The sequence below is a fragment of the Pipistrellus kuhlii genome, unplaced genomic scaffold, assembly GCF_014108245.1.
Source record: "Pipistrellus kuhlii isolate mPipKuh1 unplaced genomic scaffold, mPipKuh1.p scaffold_m20_p_1, whole genome shotgun sequence".
Taxonomy (NCBI): domain Eukaryota; kingdom Metazoa; phylum Chordata; class Mammalia; order Chiroptera; family Vespertilionidae; genus Pipistrellus; species Pipistrellus kuhlii.
This window is the reverse complement of record NW_023425404.1, coordinates 128,569,452-128,578,159: the sequence shown is the minus strand read 5'-3', so window position 1 is coordinate 128,578,159 and position 8,708 is coordinate 128,569,452.

Below are 8,708 nucleotides of genomic sequence, written 5' to 3'. Positions count from 1 at the left end.
GTTTTTCTCAGACTGACGTGGGTGACTTTGAGTGTGGATGTGGGTGCAGTTACTTCATATCTATGTTGTAGTTGAGACACACAAAACATCAGTCATCAAGAGTGATCCCACCGCTAGGAATATATCCCAAGAAACTAGAAACACCAATCAGAAAGGACATATGCACCCCTATGTTCATAGCAGCACAATTTACTGTAGCTAAGATTTGGAAACAGCCTAAATGCCCATCAGCAGATGAGTGGATTTAAAAACTGTGACACACCTACACAATGGAATATTAAGCTGCTGTAAAAAAAAAAAAAAAAAAAAAAAGGATGTCCTACCATTTGCAACAGCATGGATGGACCTGGAGAACATTACGCTCAGGGAAATAAGTCAGTCAGAGAAAAATAAATATCACATGATCTCACTCATCTGTGAAATACAATGAACAACATAAATGATGAACAAAAACAGATCCAGGGTTAGAGAAGCAGCGATCAGATGCTCAAACCTCAGAGGGAAGATAGGGGAGGGGAGGGAGAAGGGGGAGAGATCAACCAAAGGACTTGTATGCATGCATATAAGCCTAACCAATGGACTCAGACAACAGGGGGGTGAGGGCATGGGGTGGGGACAAGGACACATATGTAATATCCTAATCAATAAAGAAAGAAAAACATATATTGCCTAAACCAGTTTGGCTCAGTGGATAGAGCATCAGCCTGTGGACTGAAAGGTCCCAGGTTTGATTCCGGTCAAGGGCATGTACCTTGGGTGTGGGCACATCCCCAGTAGGGGGTGTGCAAGAGGCAGCTGATTGGTGATTCTCTCTCATCGATGTTTCTAACTCTCTATGCCTCTCTCTTCCTCTCTGTAAAAAATCAATAAAATATATTTTTTTAAAAAGAAAGAAAAAACATATATATCCTATATAATAAAAGAGTAATATATAAATTAACCATCACTCTGCTATACCCACAAACCATGCCCACTAGCCAATCAGAGTGAATATGCAAATTAACCCAGCCAAGATGGCTGTGGCCACAGAGAAAGCAGGAGGGAGGCTTGGGTTTCCAAGGTGATAGAGGAAGCCAAGCTTTTCACACATCCTGACAGGCCCAGGCCTCCACTTAAGGCTACGAAGTTCCAATTATAGAAGGTAAATAAATCCCCTGCCACCAAGAGCCAGCAGAAGGCTTGGCTCTGCTCCAGGCTACAAAGTTTCAATTGTAGAAGATAAATTCCAGAAACCAGGGCCTCCACTTGGGTTGCTAAGCGGTGTGGCTGGCCTGCAGACCACTACAGGCCACCCCACACCCCAAGGGAACTCCCACCCTGATTTGGGACACCCTTCAGGGCAAACCAGCTGGCCCCTACCCATGCACCAGACCTCTATCCTATCTAATAAAAGAGTAATATGCAGATTGACCATCACTCCAACACACAAGATGGCTGCCCCCATGTGGTCAAAGATCCTGTCCCCATGTGGACACAAGATGGCCACCACAAGATGGCCAGCAGAGGAGGGCAATTGTGAGACACCAGGCCTGCAAGGAAGGGCAGTTGGAGGCAATCAGCTCTTCATGGGAGGGCAGGTAGGGGTGACCAGGCCGGCAGAGGAGAGAGGTTGGGAGCAAACAGGATGGCAGGGTAGCAGTTAGGCATCAATCAGGCTGGCATGGGAGTGGTTAGGGGATGATCAGGCTGGCAGGCAGAAGTGGTTAATGATACTTATATTTGTATCATTGTTACTGATGAAATTTGTAACTCCTTGCCTTGACTGTCCTTTCCCTTAGCTTCTGTGATGCCACATTGCTTTGGTGCTCCTCTCCTGTGTCTCCTCTTGTCCTTTAAATGTAATTCTTCCACAAGACAGACACTTTCTCTTCCTCCACTGGAGAACTCAACCATCACAAATTCCATCAGCAACAATAATACAAATATAATTTACTCTTTTATATAAACATAAATGGGATAGTCAGGAAGGCAGGCAGGTAAGCAGTTGGGAGCCAGCAGTCCTGGATTCTGAGAGGGATGTCAGACTGCTCCTTTAGGGCCGATCCTGGTAGGACATCCCTCGAGGGGTCCCAGATTGGAGAGGGTGCAGGCTGGGCTGAGGGACACAACTCCCCCTGCATGAATTTTGTGCATTGGGTGTGTCTAGTATATATATATAAAATCTTATAAGCTAAAGGGAAAATACTCAAAAAAGAAAATGAAAGAGCCTTCATTAAAATCATCTGAAATGATAACTCAGTTTCTAAAATCTATGATTTACTTTTAAAAAATAGAACAACAATCAGTTTTTTAAACAGCATTAGTGCATTACACTTCCTGTTCTTTTTTTGTGGTTGTTATTTTGTTATTTGCATTTTTATCATCATTTACCAAATAAGCTAGGCAGTACTTACACTGCGTAGATTATAGGACCAATTTCTGCACACCACAAGCAAACAGGAACACCCTCCAAAAAGTAATGCAATAGCCCCCCAGCTCAGAGCATGTTGGAAAGGGGCCTCTCCCAGGTCACTGAGAGAACTGATGACCAGATAGATAGTAAGTATTATATTTGGATCTTCTAGCACATTCTTGCTTGGAAACAACATTATAAATGTGATTTGTTGTCTTGCCTGATGCAAAGATCTATGTAGCTTGTAATGCAACTAACATACAAAATCATTCATGGAGAAGTCTGGATTAGCCCATAAAATATTGCTAAATTCCTTCTATTAAATTTGGAGGCAGAAAGACATGATTGAATAGCAACCTGGGTTCATAATAATAAACTCGGAGCATCGCTGAATGAATCAAAAGGGAGCAGATGGAAGACATCTAGCACCAAGTATGACTAGGGAGGTTGGTTCTGTCACTCGGTTTCCTTCCCTTTCCTTCCAGCTCAATGCAACTACCTTTACTTACATGTGTTTCTATGTGCTGCAGTACAAATACAATGGCATTTTGCAAAATAAAATAGAGTTGCTGTATCTAAGCCATTCCAGAAGCATTGTGGGACCTGGAAAAATTCTTTTACGAGTATTCCCCTTTCAGTATGACATGACTGTTCAGAGAAAACTAAGTCAAAATAAATTTTGGGTCAGCCATGATGGGAAATAAACATTAGTGTATTGATCATGTAGTTGAATAGTTTTTTTTTTTTAAATAAATCTTTATTGTTCAGATTATTACAAATGTGATCCTCTTCCCCCCCCTCAATTGCTCCCCTTCACCAGGTTCCCACCCCACCCTCTGTCCTTTCCCCATCCCCCATTGTCCTCATCCATAGGTGCACAGTTTTTGTTCAGTCTCTTCCCGCACCCCCACTCCCCTTTTCCCTGAGAATCGTCAGTCCACTCCCCTTCCATACCTCTGATTCTATTATATTCACCAGTTAATATTGTTCATCAGATTTTTAAATTCCCTTGGTTTTTAGATTCACTTGTTGATAGCTACCTATTTGTTGATCATAATTTTTATCTTTATCTTCTTCCTCTTCCTAAATAACATCCTTCAGCAATTCATATAATTCTGGTTTGGTGGTGATGAACTCTTTTAGCTTTTTTTTATTTGTGAAGCTCTTTATCTGTCCTTTGATTCTGAGTGATAGCTTTGCTGGGTAGATTATTTTTGGCTGTAGGTTCTTTTATTCATCACCTTGAATATTTCTTGCCATTCCCGTCTGGCCTGCATGGTTTCTGTTGAGAAATCAGCTGACAATCTTATGGGTGCTCCTTTATAGGTCACTACCTGCTTTTCTCTTGCTGTTTTTAATATTCTCTCTTTGTCTTTTGCTCTTGGAATTTTAATTATGATATGTCTTGGTGTGGTCCTCCTTGGATTCCTTTTGTTTGGGGTCTGCGGGCTTCCTGGACTTGTAAGTCTATTTCTTTCCCCAGGTGGGGGAAGTTTTCTGTCACTATTTCTTCTAGTACTCTTTCGGTATCTTGCTCTCTCTCTTCTGGAATCCCCATAATTCTGATGTTGGTTCGCTTGAAATTGTCCCAGAGGTTTCTTACACTATCTTGAACTTTCTGGATTCTTTTATCTTCTCCCTTCTGCAGAGGAGTGTCCTCTGGCTCTTTGTGTTCTAAATCTTTGTCTTGATTCTTGTGATCTACCAGTCTGTTTTTAGGACTTTGTATAATATTTTTTTATTTCAGACAATGTTTTCTTCATTTCTTGTTGATCCCTTATTATTTCTAGTTGCTCCCTTTTCATATCCTCATAGGTCTCATTTATTTTATCGGCTTTTTTTAGGATATTGTTGAATAACCTTATAACTGTAGTTTTGAACTCAATGTCCAATCTTTTCTTTTCCTCCATCTCCTTCCTTTGTGTCCTTCTTCTTGTCTGCATTTTAGTTGTTTCCCTGATTTGATGGAATAGCTTTGTGTGCTAGGTGTTCTGGTAGAGCCCAGAAGCACAGCCTTCTCAGTTACCTGCAGTGGACAGTCTTGGTGTAGCCCTTTGTGGGCTGTGTGTGCAGTCTTGTTGTTAAGCCTTGCTTATTATTGGAATCACTGGGAAGCGTTGATCTCCAAGCCAATTGGCTGTGAGGATCAGCAGTGTCTCAGCTAGGAGGGTTTCCGTACTCTGCTTGAATAGGGCGGGGTCTCAGGGTGGCACAGACAATCTTTGGTTCCCTGTCAGTCTCACCTTAGAAAAGTCCTGTTCGTGGAGAGTTTTGGAAGATTGGTTGCAGGCGCGCGCGCACCTCTTTGGTAAAGGCGCAGACAAGCTTTGGATTCCTGCAAGTCCCTCCTTAGAGAAAGCCAGCCTCTGGGAGAGCTTCTGTGCTCAGCCACAGGTAGGGTGGAGTCTCGGGTTGGTGCAGACAAACTTTGTTTTCCCTTCGGCTCCTCCCCAAGTCCCGCAGTAATGGCCTCTGGCTTCACACACCTCCAAGAGATCTCTGCCCACTGCCTGATAGTCTGGCCTCTCCCTGTCTGGGGCCACTTATCAGAGCAATAGGGTGATTCTGTTTTCCTCTCGGACAAGAAAGCCAGCCGTGTTAGCTGTTCGCCCTCTCCGCGCCAGGAGTAAGCCAGTAGCGAACTCAGCCCTGCCCGCCCTCTCTGAATGCAGGGAGTAAGCCAGCAGCAATCTCGGTTCAGCCCTTCCTCTCCACACCGGGATTAAGCCAGCGCCTTTTCGAGCACACAGTTCTCCGTACCTTCACAGTTCCTGAGGTTCAGCGTGCCTTCTCTCTCCTTCCCAGATGGCAGAGCCTCCTCTCAGCCAGCCGTCTGGCACTTCAGGGCAATGCCTCCCCTGTTTTTCAGTTCTAAATTCAAATTTGTTGTGGTAGGCTGCATTCGGGTGTCTACCCTATGCCGCCATCTTGGTTTCTCCTGAATAGTTTTTACACATGTGTGAGAAGACCACTTTGCCTTGGGTATATAGCCTTAGGCCTCTATAAAAGTTTTAACAGCATTTCTTTTTTTTTTTTTTTAAACATTGACTTTTATTTATTTACTAGAGACCTGATAAATTTGTGCAAGAGTAGGCCTTCCTCCCTTACCCCCCCCCCCCCCTGTCAGCCCTGGCTTCCCTCTGGCACCTGGGACCCAAGCTTCCCTCGCAGCTCTAGCTTCATCCAGAAGGTCGTCTGGAAGGATGCCCGGTCTAATCAGCATATTGGGCTTTTATTATTATAGATTTCAAAAGTATTTTTATTGATTTCAGAGAGGAAGGGAGAGGGAGATAAAGATAGAAACATCAATGATGAGAATTATTGCTTGGCTGCCTCCTGCATGCCCCCTACTGGGGGTGGAGCCAGCAACCCAGGCATGTGCCCTTTACCTGAATCAAATCTGGGACCCTTCTATCCACAGGCTGAGGCTCTATCCACTGAACCAAACCAGCTTGAGTTCTTTTTCTACTTATAACCTTCTTTTTCTGACTCACTGCCCTACACCAGCAAAATAAATCCTAAGGTGAGGGAAGGCCAGCCTGGGCAGACATGGCTAACTGACCAGCAAAGACACGGCAGAGCTGTTGTGGTCTACATATTCCAACCCCTTTGCTTTTAAGAAGACTCCTGTGACTGGTTCTGGACACTGGTTGTGAGTGAAAGTAACGTGAGTGACTTCAGGCCAATGTGATTAGAAATCCAGTGTGAGTCCTTCATGCTACCTTCTCTTTCTGGAGCCATATATTGAAGAGGGCAGCACCACAAGCCAGACGAAGCCTCAGTCTGTGTCACTCCTTGGAGGAGTGCTACCTAGGAAAGTTCTTTAACTAACTAACACATTCACTTTAGATGCTGCCTGATTGGCAAATAAATAATATAGTACAAAAATATTGATACAGCTAGTTTGGGTTGTTAGTATACCCTTACTGATACACAGCATAATTGGCCAGATTGGGGCTGGTCTGAAGATGACTGGCAAATAAATAATATCACGTATAAATGTTTATGGAGGATTAATCATTGTAGTTTGGATTAGTGAAGGTTTACTTGAGAAGATGGCTTAGCTGGCTCCTGAGAATAAAGAAGAAGAAGAAGAGAAGAAGAAGAAAGAAGAAGAAGAAGAAGAAGAAGAAGAAGAAGAAGAAGAAGAAGAAGAAGAAGAAGAAGAAGAAGGGGAAGGGGAAGGGGAAGGGGAAGGGGAAGGGGAAGGGGCAGGGAAGGGGGCAGGGGAAGGGGAGGAGGAGGAAAAGGAGGAGGAGGAGGAGGAGGAGGAGGAGGAGGAGGAGAAGGAGGAGGAAGAAGAAAAGGAGACCTGAGCAGGAGCATTAGCACAAACATTGTGTTCGAACTGTGTAATGTATGTCTGCGATATAACCAGCTGACCTGTTTGGCTTGGGGGTAAATTTGAGAAATGATTTTGAGAGGTTAGGAACTTTCTTGAGAGAATGGAAGTGGGGCTTTGAATACTATGGCAAGAACCTAATTCAACGGGTGAATGAAACTCGTTGGAGACTTTTACACGATACTATGGCAACACGAACAATGACTTTAGGAAAAAGTGAGGAGACAGGTAAGGTGCTGGGAGGATGGGCAGCGGTGGAAAACAGTAGGGAGCACAGACTCTCTGCTGCTCTCGGATTTGTTCTCTCCACTGAAAGGATGTGCCGTGGCTGGCTTGTGCTCTTTGATAGGTGCCCTAGTCTTTCTTGTCTAGCCAGTGGCCTTTGCTGCCTTCTTACTTGGTAATAAATATCTGAGTTTGTTAATGGCAGGAATGTGTGTTGCTCTGGAGATGAGTTGGAGTTGTTTCAAGTCAGTCATTTCCACCACATTCCTCTGTAACTATGAAGGTGACATTTCAGAGGGACTGTGAGTCAGGACTACAATGCCAGGAAAGCCTGCTGGGAACTTCTTTCCTTCACTGATAAAAGGAAAGAAATCTTAAGGAAAAAATCTTTACTCTTCCTCACTCCCTTCTCTTCTTTCTTTTTAAAAGTCTTGCTTTATAGCCAAGTGCAAACATTTTACAGTTTAATAAAATATTTGTGAAGCATTTTTACATGTCTCTTCTCAAATTTGGTACTCACAGAAGTAGATATATAGGAGACTCCGAAATCCTATTTTTTTTTTTTCATTAGCCAGAAAACGGAGATTTATTGACTATATTCCCTGTGCTGAACTTTACTTGATGACATTATGGAGAGGCCAAACCATGCTGATACTCCCTATCTCCAGATTTGTTGTTATCAGAGGTAATTAGATGTCTTTATAGATTAAGTCACAGTTAGCTAAGTTTTCTTTACTTGGAACTAAAAGCATATCTGACATAAATTCCAAAATAATTTCTTTCTCAAAGGGCATTGAAAATTTTCATATGCTCCAACCCTGTAAGCTGTACCTGATGATTTCACACATGAAGAAATGACTGAATCCTGAGAAAAGAGATTTTAAGCAATCAAGCTAAAACCCTTGTAAGATATGCATGTAATTATTTTAGGCCCAAATTAAAGAGATATCAGACAAATCAAGATTAAAAGAGTCACCTGAAAACCCTTTAAAAGCTAATAGAATAATCAGCCGAAACCGGTTTGGCTCAGTGGATAGAGTATCAGCCTGCGAACTGAAGGGTCCCGGGTTCCATTCCCGTTAAGGGCATGTACCTTGGCTGCACATCTCCAGTAGGGGGTGTGCAAGAGGCAGCTGATCAACAATTCTCTCTCATCGATGTTTCTAATTCTCTATCTCTCCCTCTTCTTCTCTGTAAAAAGTCAATAAAATATTTAAAAAAAAAGCTAATATAAATCAAGTTATCAAAGAAACATTTCTAGCCTCAGCCAGTTTGGCTCAGTGGATAGAGCTTTGGCCTACAGACTGAAGGGTTCTGGGTTTGATTCTGGTCAAGAGTATGTACCGTGGTTGCAGGCTCCTTCCCTGGCCTGAGCCCCAGTCAGGGCATGTGCAGGAGGCAACCAATCAATGTGTTTTTCTCACATTAATATCTCTGTCTTTCCCTCTCTTTGACTCTCTCTAAAAAAATCAATGGAAAAATGTCCTTGGGTGAGGATATTTATCATCATTGACAAGAGAAGAAATAAATGAGGCAAAGTATTCAGAGGATAGAAAGAAATCACTATATCCCTAAGAAATAATATTATTTTGCCAAATATTTGTAGCATCATTAGCTTATTCTATCACATTTCTTAAGTCCACAAGTCCAAAATCAATATCACTGTGCCACAATCAGGTGTCAGCAGGCCACACTTTTTTTCAGAAACTGTAGGGGAGAATCTCTTCCTTGCTTCTTCCACCTTCTGGT